We start from the raw sequence: 14,660 nt of genomic DNA, 5'->3' as shown, positions 1-14,660 counted from the left end.
GAGTGGAATGCCAAGGATTATTTCGGCTTCATAGGGAAGGAAAGTGCTACGGACTACCTCTGTTTTCCATACGTGCAGGTTATGACTGATAAGGCAGGAGACCCAGTCATCGTTGCTCAAGTGGAGTTCATTTCTTGGACTTACTACTCTGTATGCTGAGGGAGTGGGGACCCACTTATCTCTCCAAATGTGAGTCCGCATTCCATTGCCAATGCTCCACCTAACTCCTTCGGATATGACTGGCTTGGTTGTCATAATACTCCACCAGGCAAAGGACGGTCTCTTACCAAGTTGAGCTTCAAGGAAGGTGGAGTTGTCAAAGTATTTGGCTTTGAAGACCTAGTAGAATAGAGTGTTGCAATTTTTTAGGAGGCGCCATCCTTACTTTGCCAGAAGTGCTAGATTGAAGGCTCAAAAGTCTCTAAAGCCCATTTCCCATCAATTTTGGGTGTGAAAGCTTATCCCAGGCTACCCATGGTATTTTCCTCTCTTCTTTTTTCTGACCCCACCAAAACCAGCTGATCATGACTCCTAAGTCCTTACATAAAGAGTCCAGGATCTTGAAACAGCTTATGGTGTAGGTGGTGTAGCTTGAGCAACAACTTTGATAAGTGTCTCTCTCCCTACGCTTGACAACAACTTCCCTTTCCAACCTGTGATCTTTTTTCCAACTTGGTCCTTTATCTTATTAAAAGCTTTCTTTTTGTTCTTGCCGATAAGTGAGGGTAGGCCTAAGTACTATTCGTGTTGTTTTATGATTTGGGCACTAAAGAGGTTTTTGATGGCGTCTTGGATATTGGGGGCAGTGTTTTTGCTGAAAAACAGAGAGGTTTTCTTTCGGTTCATCTTTTGACCCGAGATTGCTTCATAGTCCTGAAGAATCTCCCAAACTTTTGTGCATTCATTCATGCTGGCCTTGCAAAAGATGAGGCTGTCATCTGCGAAAAGCAGATGAGAGATGGATGGTGCGTTCCTGCAAACAGCAACACCATTGATGTGCCCCTATTGTTGTCCCTTGTTAAGCATTGCCGAGAGCCCCTGAACACATATGAGGAAGAGATAAGGTGATATGGGGTTGCCTTTGCGAATCCCCCTAGATGGCCTGATCGACCCTTTGGGTTCCCTGATGATGAGCATGAAGTAGGTGGCAGTTTTTACACATATCATTGTAAGGGAAATCCATCGCTCATGAAACCCTAGTTTGCACATGATCATTTCTAGGCACAACCATTCAACTTAATCAAAAGCCTTGCTCATGTCAAGTTTGATTGCCATAAGGCCTTCCTTGGCCTTCCGCTACTGGTAAATGTGGTGCATTGTCTCAAAAGTCACAAGTACTTTGTCTGTAATCAACCTGTCAGAGAGAAAGGCACTCTGGGAGGTACTGATAATGTTAGGCAGCAACTTCTTAAGTCGATTAACCAGGACCTTGGAAACTATGCGAGATAATACATTACTTAGGCTTATGGGGCGATAGTCTGTGATTTTCTAGGGGTTTTTTTTTCTTTGGGATGAGACAAATATTGGTGGCATTAATATCAGCAAGCATATTCCTAGAGTTTAAGATATTTAGTACACATTCAGTAGTATTTGGCCCGACAATATTTCAAAATTTTTGATAGAAGACAAGGGGCATACCGTCGGGTCCTAAGGACTTCATTGGATGCATTTGTTGAAGGGCTTTCCAAACTTCATTGTGTTGGAACTCCCTGGTTAGGACCATGTTTATCTCCTCCGTTACTTTAGGTTTAAGGACCTGTTCCACAGCAGTAAATTGTGTGGGTCTATCAAACGTGAAGATGGAAGTATAGTATTCCAGGACGGTCCTTTCAATGCCCTCTTCAGTGTTTTGCCACACTCCCTGGTCATCTAAGAGGCCTTGAATGGTGTTCTTTCTTTTTCTTTGACTTGCCGTAGAGAGGAAGAACTTTGTGTTCCTGTCACCTTGTTGCATCCATAGAGACTAGGATCGTTGCCACCACATATCGTTTTCCTTGTCCAGTAGGTCGTTTATTTCTTTCCGGAGGAGATGGGTATCCTCAACAAACTCATGGAGCGTGTCAAGAGATTCCAAGTATTGGAGTTTATCCTGCTTTTCCTTCAGTTGTTTATCGACGTGCCTGAAAACATTCCTGTTCCACCATTGGAGTTGCTGTTGACAACTTTTGATTCGGTCTTATGTTGTTGGGACCCCATTGGAGGTGTGTGGCATGGACTATGCAAGCTCAACAACATCCTTACATTTTGCCTCACGGAGCCACGTTGTTTCGAAGCGGAACTGGGGCTTTTTCCTTCGATTTTTGGGAGTGTGAAATGAGTGAAGGATCAAGAAGCAGTGGTTAGATGCACTCATGGACCTGTGTTGCACCCTTGCCCCTAGGAATAAGCTTTTCCAGTTGGAGTTAGCCACCATTCTGTCAAGCCTAACCAGGGTTCTTTGCTTGCCAAATCTTCCATTGCACCAAGTAAAACTCATACCACTAAAACCCAAGTCAAGTAGGTCGTATGCATCAAGGGCATTTCGAAAAACTTGCATTTGGTCTGCACTCCTCTCTGCCCCACCACATTTCTCGTCTAGGTGAGTAATCTCGTTGAAATCTCCAAAAACGATCCATGGCAGACTAAGTTATGCATTTAAGCACTCCAGAAGCTTCCAAGATATATGCCTTTGTTGAGCATCTGGGTGTCCATAGAAATCGGTCGCTTTCCACCGCAAGTTTGTTGCATGGTCAGAGATGATCACGTCAATGTGGGCGTGTGAGTACTTATGGACTTCTACGTGACTTCCTTCTTTCCACAACATGGCAAGTCCTCCACTTCTATCATTACTAGGGACAATAACTCCTTGCGTTTATTCCAACTTTGCTTGAACTTTTTTCATGAAAGAGATATCAGCCTTCGTCTCCACTAGGAAGACCAGTAGGGGATCTTCATTTCTCACCATCTTGGTGAGCATTTGAACTGCTAGAGAGTCCCTAAGCCCCCGACAGTTCGAAGATAATATACTCATTGAGCTAGGCGGGGCTGCTTTACAGCCTCTGCCACACCACCATCCATGCTGTGTTCATTTCTTAGATGTTGCCCTACTTTCTGTTTTCCTTTACTTCATTTCAGCAAGGTTGAGTTTGGATCAAGCTCTTGTAAAGGACTCGACCCAATTCTCTTTTTATTTGAAGGGACAATGGCTTGGAATGGGCCAGTATTTTCTTTTTCATTTTTTCTGTCAATACGTTTCCAATATCTGGTTTTAGGCCCAATAAGCTCATCAACCCAGCCCAAGTCCTTGTCATATATCATTGCCATTGGCCCATCTGTGTGGTCCATGTAGGTAGCTAAGCTATGTTTATTAATCAACCCCTTGAGTGGTAAGTCCACATCATCCTCATCTATCACCATCATCTCTTCTCATGTAGCTAACATCGGACGTGCCACACTTACCCCTAATGCGCTTGACTTTTTTCTGTCTAAGGAATAGCTACTTTTAGGTCTTGTACAACCATACTTTTCCTTGGTTTTAGCGACAGTTCCTTCTGCAGGTTTTGTTGCCGATTTTGTCCCACATTCTAAGCCTAGCGCGCATATGATTCCTCTGAGTGTGTCAGCGTGGAGGTAGAAGGCCTAATGGGGTCACTAGCTTGTTCAGTCACGTGAGGTGCACCAGCCATCCTTGTGTCATACGAGGGCTTAGCTCCTTCCTTTGCGCTACGGCGGTTTTCAGACTTCGGTGGTCGGCTGAAGAACTTCGACACATCTTTGTTGGGAGGGTGTTTGAAGGGTTCACCTCTAAGCTAGGGTCCATACTGGCGTGGTGTTTTCTCCTTATCGGTGGAGGGTGGGTCACCTTTATGACACTCTTTTTCTCCATGGCCAAGCTTCCCACATACATAGCAGAAATTTGGAAGTCTTTCGTACCTGAAATAGATCCACTGTTGTTCATCGTTTTCAACAGTTACCTTTTTTCCTCTGAGGAACTTCTTGGTGATGTCTATCTTCACTCTGACCCTTAGGCATCTTCCCTATTAGACGCCATTATTTGGCACGTCAACGTCAAGGACCTCTCCCAATTTGTTGCAACATCCACCTGGTCTCCCTTGTCCTGCTTTTGAGAGGCAGGTTGAAAATTTGGATCCAAAAAGGGCACCATTGGAATTTAATGTCTTTCGGTGCAACATCTCCGTCAAAATCTTGGAGCAAGATTAAGTTTTTTTCATAGCTCTACGGACACATGTCCATGATTTTCTGCTTGTCCTTTTTGTCTCCAAATTCCACGAGGAAGAGGTCTTCATCGATGTTGGAGATGTGGACACCTTTGTTCATTTTCTAGGCCATTCTCATTGTTTTTCGTAGGGCTTCTATGTTTATGCTTCTCTGTGTGAGGATTTGCATGACAAGGCAGTTTTCTCACACTGTTTTGGTAGCCTTAATGCTATCGCCTCCTAGGGCAATATCATCGTCTTCTTCCTCAGTGAGAGTTAGTTTTTCTAGAATTCCTCAAGGTCATCTGCCATTTTGGTTTGCTTAAGGTTTGTAGGTTTTAGGTGAGGTAGAGATGGAAGGGGATAGGAAAGGAGGGGAAGGTAAAAGGGAGAAAAAAAACCAGAAAGTTCCACGGGGGAACTGTGGACTTCTTGCAAGAAGCAAGACCGACCCTGTCTCTACGCTCCCAAAAGGAAACGAGAGACACTCCCCCATCTCGTAAGAGATTGGTTTTGCCTCCTCGTCTACTAGATAATTTAGATATATCTAAATTATAGAGAATGGGGAAATTTTAAATTAAGCAAAAAAAAAAAAAAACTTTTTTATTCTTTCAGGGTTTAGTGTAAATTATTTTTATTGACTTATTTTGCTTAAAAATAGAGTTTTATCCCCAAAAAAAAATTATATATATATTTTAAAAAAATAATACATAAGCATCACGTTTGTGTTAAAAAATAAGGAAGATAAATGAAAAAGGAATGCGTATACAATATGTTAATTGTAAGGATGTCAATTGATCCACAACCTAAAAGATTTGGATAATGGCCCAACAAGCTCATAACAATAAATTTGTTAGAGAGTGGGTTCAATACTGAACACTTAAGGAGTCAAATGTGAATCACGATGGGTTGATTTAGTATTGGGATGATTGAGAAGAGCAAGTTGAAGAGGAAAATGCTCCTTGGTCAAGTCCAAGGGAGGTCTGTTCTTATATATATCCTTTCAGACTTTGTACAAATGTTCAGAGTTCTTAGTTACACTTAGTTCTTCTCTCTTCTCTCCCTCCTTTTTCAGATGATCCTTTTATGTGAAGGAATCCTTTTCCTTTTATACTCCTCCCCCTCTCATCTTAGCCTCCACTTATTGAAAAATAATTAATCTTCAGATGCTTGTCTCATCAAAACTTTCTTGAAGTCTTTATGTGTAGCCTTAAGGCTGAAAATCACTGTTTAGATATCACTTCCACATTAATGCGGCCAGTTGGTTAGGTGCAAAGAATTCAATACAGTGATAACAGCTTTTTTCATAGATATTTCTCAGTTCTTTGTTGACTCACCTCTTTGAAGCTTATCCTCCCAAACACGGTTTCCCTTTGCCTAGTATTTGGTGGATGGTTAGGCTTCAGGCTTCCGTTATATTTTCCAAGGAAGTTTATCTCCTCGGACAACATCGCTTGTCTGTTACTACCGGCCATCATCCTTGGCCCAATAACCTAATTGTCCTCCTTAATATTTGGTTATCCTCGGGCTCTTTAGCATCCTCGGATGTGGCCCGTGGCCAAGTACCTTTATATGATTCTCTTATCCTCACATTAATAATTCTCTTAGCTCTATCAAAATTTTATAATCAAAATATATTATATTTGACAAGAAATTATAGAGAGAAATCCTAATACTCAAGGGTTCAGGCTAGGGGCGGAGCTAGGGGGGGTCGAGGGGGGGCAATTGCCCCCCCTGACCTCACCCAAACCCACACCCCCTTAATAAATATCTTCCTATATTTTCTTTGTGTATGTTTCTGTTTGCTTTAAGCTTATATTTTGCAACTTTGCATGTAATATTATGCTACGGGGCTGTCACTTTTGGCTCCACTTGTAATGTACTTTTCTTGGCTGATGATTAGCAAGAAGCTCAATAAAATATCATTTTTAGTAATAGTAGCTTTGACCTGAAATTTTATTTTGAAAATATTTCAAACTCGTCTAATATAATGAAGAAAAAAATTCTTATATGTACTCTATGTAATCTTGAAATTAAAAAATGGTATATTATCACAACATCTCCAACCAATGCCAAAATTTTTATGTTGCTTTCTTTAATTCTTCTATAATGCTTTTACGATAAACACAATATAGCATAGATTTAATAAACATCAATACTTTTATGATTTAAAAATAAAAAACGCCATACAATCTATTTATTAAAAGAAAAAAAAAATCTAATGCTATGCACAAGGAAAAAAAAGAAACAACTTAACACTTACATTATATTTTATATGCTAATCAAATTTTTTGATTAATTAGTTAAGTATTTTTTAAATTATACCAATTAAAAAAATTGAAATTGATTTTGCCTTCAACTCTTTATTTTCATCTTGCCCCCCTAAACTAGAATCCTAGCTCGCCACTGGTTCAGGCAAAGATGGAGTTGTCATGTGATTATAAATCCATGAACTGTTCTTTGACTCCTATAGTTCTATGTAGAGGTTTAACTAAACTAGACTATAAGTCCGAAGTACATGCAAATGAACATCAAGTTTGCATAATCTCATTCTAAAAAAAAAAAAAAAAAAAAAAAAAAAAACAAAAACAAAAACAAAAAGGTTTGCATAATCTAATGGACCAGATTCCAGTTATACCTCTTAACCATATTCTAAATAAGCATCCCCCTAAATGTGATCTTTCTTAAATATACATAATATTTTTAAATAAACAATTAAATAGTCACTCAAAGTTTCACCTAAAAACTAACATTATTAGGGTGGGTGTTCCTCATTCTAGGGCTCATCCCCTTTTTTTGAGGGGATAATTCTAGGGCTCATCCTAGTTGTATGTGTTTATCATTTTTAAACATTTACCTTAAGCATGTGATTGTTCAATAATTAAAACGAAGGAATTGGGAACATACATGTGATCAAAATATTAAAATGGTAAAAACAATAAAATATGTGAGCATTCACATTGGGTGTGCTAAAATAGCCAAAACACTATTTTAGCACCTTAAATACTAAAAAAAGATCTACATCCAATGAGCTATATGTAAAAAATTTTAACAACCCACTATAGTAAACTACTACCTTTAGTGCTATACTAAACTACTACCTTTAGAGTATTTGCAATAAGGTTGCTAAATTGACTTTTTAGTCAATTTAGAAACCAATATCCTAAAAACTTCTATAGCAAAGAAGCCAAAGTAAAAAAAAAAATTGTGTTTGAGCTACAGTGAGCTGCTATCTCTAGCAGCTTATTGTAGCTTAAAACGCAAATAAAAAAAAATAATAATAATGTGGGGTGTTAAAAAAAATAGCATTGTAATGTGTTGATGGTTGTGGTTGTTGTTTATTGTGTTAGATATATATATATATATATATTTTTTTTTAGTGGAAATCAAATTCATTAAACCAGAAAAGGGTTACAACAAAGAGCCACCAACATGAGACACAGAAGGAGGCTCTAAATCTGATACAACCAGATGAGATATAAAAGGTGGGGTAACACCTTTCCAGACTTGAGTACAAAGATTAACCTTGGCGAACTAAGCAAGCTCGTGCGCAACCTTGTTGTAGTCCCTTTTCAAGTGGGCAAAAGAGCAGAAAGAGAAAAAAGCTTTGGCCTGCAGTATACCTTTTACCAAATGACTAGCTTCACCCCCAGAATTGCCTTGATTAATAGCAAGAATAGCTGCAAGAGCATCTGATTCCATCATGACTTGAGGGAGTTCCATTTCTTGCGCCAACATAAGGCCTTGCTCAATAGCATATAATTCCGTCCACTTAGCTGGGAAGTTACAGGGTAGCAACTTACTTAGAGCTGCTATAACCGTGCTGGTTCCATCTCTAATAACTACACCAACCCCCAAACACACTCTAGAATTTAAAGAGCACGCCTCATCTACATTTATCTTAAACACACCAGGAGGAGGGATAGACCAGCCCTTAGGATTGGACTGCATAGGGGGGAATTCCATCTTAATGGCACCATGGTAGTCTTCAATTAATTTGTGAGCCATCTCCTAAGTTTGGAGGGGAGAAAGACAACCTTCATCATGGACATGCAGGTTCCTATTGTGGCAAATCGCTTAGGAAATGGCAAAGAAAAACAGCAAGTGCCGAGGAGGAGAATTTGCTAAAAAATGGAAAGCAAGGTCCTTGAACTCACAGGATTCCAGTAGCAAACCAAGTGGGCAGTCTTGCCAGAGGGCCCAAACAAAGAGGGCAAAGTCACAATTGATTAAGCAATGAGTTAAGCATTCAACACCCTCATTGTAGACCGGGCAAGATAAGCTGGTGCACAGACCTTTCAAATACATATTGGCTAATGTTGGCAGGCCATTTAAGCAAGCTCTCCAAGCAAATATTTTGACTTTTTCTGGGAGATCAAGCTTCCAAAGATTCTTCCAAAGTGGTGAAAAGGGGTCACCCGAAGAGCACTCCGCAACCTCAGACGATTCTAGTAGATTGACAGCAATAAAATAAGCACTTTTGACAGTAAATTCTCCTTTTTTATTCCCTATCCAAATGATTCTGTCTTCGGGCAGATTGAAGCTTAAGGGAATCTTAAGAATAGCGTCTGAATCTACCGAAAGGAAGAGAGCTCTAACAGAGTCAAATTTCCACCACCTAGTATCCGGATCAATGAGAGAGGAGACCATGGGGTAGTTTTCGGTGAACCGAGGGGGGGAGGGGTAATGACTTTAAAGGTCGAGGGGGTTGGAAGCCACTTATCATCCCAAATATGAATCCTCTAAACATTCCCAACTCTCTAACGTGTGCCCTTTTTAAGAACCTCAAGGCTATTATAAATACTCTACCAAGTGTAGGAAGGGTTGCTACCCAAGCTAGCATTAAGCACATCACAATAGGGAAAGTATTTAGCCTTAAGAATGCGAGCTGCCAGGGAACTAGGATTTGTGAGAATTCTCCAAACTTGCTTAGCTAGAAGGGCAAGATTGAAAGCTTGAAGATTTTGGAACCCCAAACCCCCAAGAGATTTTGGCTTACACATCTTTTTCCAACCAATCCAGGCAATTTTCGACTCTTGGTTTTTTTTTCCCCCACCAAAAATTCCTCATCATTCTTTCAAGCTCATCACAAAGGCTTTTTGGAAGCTGAAAGCAACTCATTGTGTTGGTGGGGATAGCTTGGGCCACTACCTTGATGAGAATTTTCTTCCCCCCCAAAGAGAGCAACTTCCCTTTCCAACCCACCAACTTCAAACCCACCATTTCTTTAATCTCCGTAAAGACTTGCTTTTTGGATCTGTCAATGATGGAAGGGAGGCCCAGATATTTATTGTGCCTCGAGTCTTGCATGGGCCCCAAAATGTTAAAGATTGCCTCCTTTAGCTCTAAAGTTGTATTTGGGCTAAAATAAATAGAGGATTTATTTGAGTTGACCTTTTGCCTAGAAGCTACCTCATATTTCTCTAGAATCTCCTTAAGCTTCTCACATTCTTCACTGTTGGCTTTACAAAAGAGGAGGCTTTTATCGGCAAAGAAAAGATGAGTGATCTTAGGGCACCCCCTACCTAAAGAAATGCCATTCAATAGCTGATTTTGTGCTGCTTCATAGAGGAGGGCCGAGAGACCCTCGGCACAGAGAAGAAAAAGGTAGGGTAAGAGGGGGTCACCTTGCCTGAGGCCTCTAGAGGAGACAATATTTCCAAAGGTTTCACCATTAATAATAAGAAAATATGAAATAGAGGAGATACATCTCATAACCAAGCTAATCCACCCCTCATTGAACCCCATTTTTCTCATGACCCCTTAAATAAAGCCCCATTCAACCCTATCAAAGGCTTTGCTTATATCAAGCTTTGTTGCCATAAAGCAGTTCTTCCCCTCTCTTTTATGCTTTAGGTAGTGCATTAACTCATAAGCTATAAGAATGTTATTTGTAATGAGTTTATTTGCAGTAAACGCACTCTGATTTTCTATGATAATAAGAGGAAGAAAAACTTTAAGGCGATTAGCTAAAGTTTTAGACATGAGCTTGTAAATCATATTACATAGGCTGATAGGTCTGAAGTCAGTCATTCTTTTGGGGTTGTTTGTTTTAGGGATGAAGGCAATATTGGTTTTGTTGATAACATCAAATGACATGCCAGAATTAAGGGCATTTAGAACCATGTTTAGTACATTAGAACCAACAATATCCCAATATTTTTGAAAGAATAAAGCGGACATACCATCAGGCCCAGGAGATTTTTTAGGGTGGATCTGTTTGAGAGCAGTCACAATTTCCTCCCTGGTGAAGTTTTTAGACAGCTCAATGTTCATTTCATCAGTTACAATGGTTGGAATTGCTGTTGTAACCTCATCAATCAAATTCGGATTAGAAGTGGAGTAGATGTCTTCAAAGTAAGTGACTGTAGCATTGGCAATACTATCCTTGTCTTCACACCACCGCCCATACTTATCCCAAATCCCAGTGATCATGCTCAGCTTCCTTCTTTCAAACGCCCGAGCATGAAAAAATTTCGTATTCCTGTCACCCTCTTTTAGCCAGTGAACCCTAGAACGTTGCCCCCAGTAAATTTCTTCATCATCCAAAAGCCCATTTAGCTCTTTTCTAACATTGTTAATTTCCACCCCAAGAGAACCATCTTTGTCTTGCACTATCAAGTTGGAGAGCATTTTCCACTTTTCCTGAATCAACTTTGGAATTTGACCAATAGTAAAAGAGTTCCATGCAGCAAGCTCAGAAGCACAAAGCTTTAGGCCACAAGCCATACCCTCAGGAGTGTTCATATCACTAATGGAGCCCCACACCGACTCAATTACTCCTTTGCAATCCTCTCTCTTCGTCCATAAGGCCTCGAAGTGGAAATGTCGTGACCTGGGTCTTTTAATAACTTGGGGGTTAAAGATAAAAAGCGCGCAGTGATCTGAAGTAGAGTCAACCAAGTGATGGACTTTAACTTCACCAAATGTCTCTATCCAATCACACGTGGCCAAAGCTCTATCTAACCTTAAATAAACTCTTCCAATCCCTTCTTGCATATTACACCAAGTATAGTCAGGTCTACTGTAACCCAAATCTTTGAATCCACATGAGTTGATTGCATTACGAATTTTGCGTTCTATTTGCACCCCCTAATTTTTCTTCCATAGAAACAATCTCGTTAAAATCTCCAAAACAGAACGAAGGGAGTTGCATTTGATTACAGAGGAGAGAAAGTAAATTCCATGATTCATGACGCAAGTGTGTTTGAGGATGACCATAAAGACCAGTAATTCTCCATTCTAGACTAGTACTTACCTCGTAACAATTGCATCGATATGGAAATTGCTGAAGCTCTTAATGCTCAGGTTTACTTCCATCTTCCATAGAAGGGCCATACCTCCACTACGGCCCCAGCTTGGCATAACAAGACCATTAGCAAATCCTAATTTGTCTCTAACTCTCTCCATATGTCTTTTTCTAAGTTTAGTCTCCAAAAGAAACACTATTATGGGATCCCAACATCGCACCATATCGTGCAACGCACGAACTGATCGGGGGTTTCCAAGCCCCGGCAGTTCTAGCATAACGAATTCATGGTTTCCTGCGGTGCTGCCTAGCAGCCACCGCTGATAAAATCCAGACATTCAAAATATCAGAGAGGCCACCACACTGCTTCTTGTGAATTATATTCTTAATATACTAATAATTCAGCTTCCATAAACACCTTACTTCCTAGATCATTTAATCACCTTACTTCAAAGATTCAATAATCCAACACAAAAACGCCTAAAAACAGAAACCCTTTAAGAGGCAGATTTACCTGTAGCCAAGAAAAGGTGATGTCGAGATGATATGGAAGCTCACTCCTTTGCAAAGACCCAACCACAAAGTGTTTGTTATTGCTGTTAATTCAGCCCCTTTACACTAAGAAATGGGTTTGACCACGAAGCAAAGAGCTCACCCAATAGCTGACAAGTCTTCAAAGCTACAAAGAGAAGATCGGCGCCATGAGACTTAGCGGTGGCGACCTCAATCAACAACGACGACCCATTTTGAGATGATCGACGCCTTGAGACTTTGAGGCGGCAACCTCAATCAACAACGAAGACCCACAAAATGGGTAGGGGAAACCCACACAAGAAAGCCCACACACTGGGCAAGGACTGACGATGGAAGAGCTTGAACTTATGCTAGCGGAAACGCCGAAACGTGCGCCGAGAGTAGGAATAACAACGGGTCGGGTTCGGGCCAGGTTTTTTCATACCCGGACCCAACCCACGAGGCAAGACCCGTGGCCCAGACCCAGCCTGTTTAGGGTATCGGGTTTTTTCTCGGGGCCCAGACCCACCCTAGCTAGGCCCCACGGGCCCCGTTTAGGGATTGGGCCCAATTCGTGGCCTAACCAAAAAAGAAAAGAAAAGAAAGAATTTAAGCCCAATTCGCCTCGAATCCCTTGCTGTTCTCACTACTCTTCCCAGTCTTAGACCTCTGGGAAACAAACAAAATTTGTCACAGTGTAAGATCTTGAGTATATAAGTATATAAAAGTGTAAGATTTTTCCTCTTTTTTTTTTTTTTTTTTTTAATACAGATTTGTCACCATCAAAAAAATAAAAAACAAAATTTGTCACAGTGTAAGATCTTGAGTATATAAGTATATAAAAGTGTAAGATTTTTCCTCTTTTTTTTTTTTTTTTTTTTAATACAGATTTGTCACCATCAAAAAAATAAAAAATACAAATCACAATCCCAAACATAAACAACTTTTTTTTTGCTCCTCTGTTAATACAAATTTTTTACTAAAAAAAAAAACACAAATCACAAACAGAAAACACAATAAACAAATCCCAAAAATTTGATTCTTTCTCATCCGATACCAGCGTTGATGTCGCCGAGCGACATATGCGCCGCGGTAGCGTGTGCAGCTGAGGCTAGGTTACATAGATCGTCAGAGTCAAAATTGTCTACAGCCGAGAGGGTGGCCGGCGATGAGAGCTTGAGAGAGAAAGGGTGGCCGGTGGTGAGAACTTGAGAGAGAGAGAGAGAGAGAGAGAGAGAGAGAGAGAGGGTGGCAGAGATCTTGAGAAAGAGAGAGAGGTGAGGCGTGAGCGTGACTACTGAGTGAGGGTGAGGGAGGCCGTGTGTGTGAGGTAGTGATTGAGAGGGAATGAGCTGAAATGAGGAGGGACTGAGTGAGGGTAAGGAGGGACCGAGTGAGGGAGGCGTGCTGCTGCTGGGGAAATGAGAGAGTTTAGGGTTAGTTATAGCTATATATATAGGGGGGTTTTGGTAATTTCAGGATAACCGGGTTATATCCGGGTCGAGTTTCGGATTTTTTTTTATAAAACCCGGACCCGACCTGGACCCGATTCAGGTTTTTTTTTTTTTTTTAAAAAAAAACCCATACTCGACCCTATTCCTAATTGGACCGGGTAAAATCCGGCCCATTAGGGTCGGCTTGGGCCGAGTATCTGTAGGTCGGGTAAAAATTGCCATCCCTAGTCGAAAGAGAGAGCTGGAACCCAATCCAGAGAGAGAGAGAGACAAAACTCTCTAGAAAGAACTAGAACCCAGTGGTCCAGAGAAAAGCTCCTACTGGGGAGAGAAACTGTGTTCATGTTCAATTTTATATTAGATATATTATTTTATTTTATTGTTTATATTATTTTAATGTGTTGAATATTAAAATAAAATCTTTGATATTAGGTGTATTATAAAGTGGGGTGTTAAAACAGATAAAATAGTATTTTGAGTTGCTAAAAACTATATTTTGTAGTAACTTTGCTATGAATACTCTTAGTAGTTACTATAGCAACAAGTTCAACATAAACCTAAGTTTTTTATTTAATTTTCTCTCTCTCTTTCATGCATAAAGAAAGAATATTTAAATGCAGTGGTAGAAGAATAGAGTATGAGAAGTAGGGTGTATTGTTAAGTAGTATGCTAAAATAGATAAAATAGCTTTTAGGTGTATTAAATTTCAAATTTTTTAACACATCGAATGTGCTTGTGGGCTTAGTCTTAAGTGGGAATTCTTTTTCGTTTCTTGTTTCTTTTTTGAGACGACCATTAGCAGGAATCTTTTTTTTTTTTTTTTGGAGAAGAAGCAGGAATTAATTCTAAATTGACTACATTAAACTATACACTTTACTACTATACTCAAACATAAAGGAACGAAAACAAAGCAGAAAAACTAAAGATAAAAACTAATAGACCGAAAATAAAGAAAAAGTTTGAAAACTAAAGACAAAATATTAAAGCCTGAAATAAAAGAAAAAAATAAATAAATATTGAAACTAAATAAAGAGACTCACCAAGATGATTTCACTGATACTCTTGGTCTCAGAGAAGAACCTCTTAACCAATTATAGCACAAGAATGCAAGAAAAGAAAATTTAAAATAAAATGATAAAAATCATGTTTGAAACGATTGTAAGCACTAAGGATATCAAGTCTTCACTCTTAATTAAGCATTTTTTATTCGCTTAATCTATGAATTTTGCATCAATTTTCGTGGTTTTC

The sequence above is a fragment of the Quercus suber genome, unplaced genomic scaffold, assembly GCF_002906115.3.
Source record: "Quercus suber isolate HL8 unplaced genomic scaffold, Cork oak 2.0 scaffold_268, whole genome shotgun sequence".
In the NCBI taxonomy this organism is placed as follows: Eukaryota; Viridiplantae; Streptophyta; class Magnoliopsida; order Fagales; family Fagaceae; genus Quercus; species Quercus suber.
Note: the sequence above shows the minus strand (reverse complement) of the source record.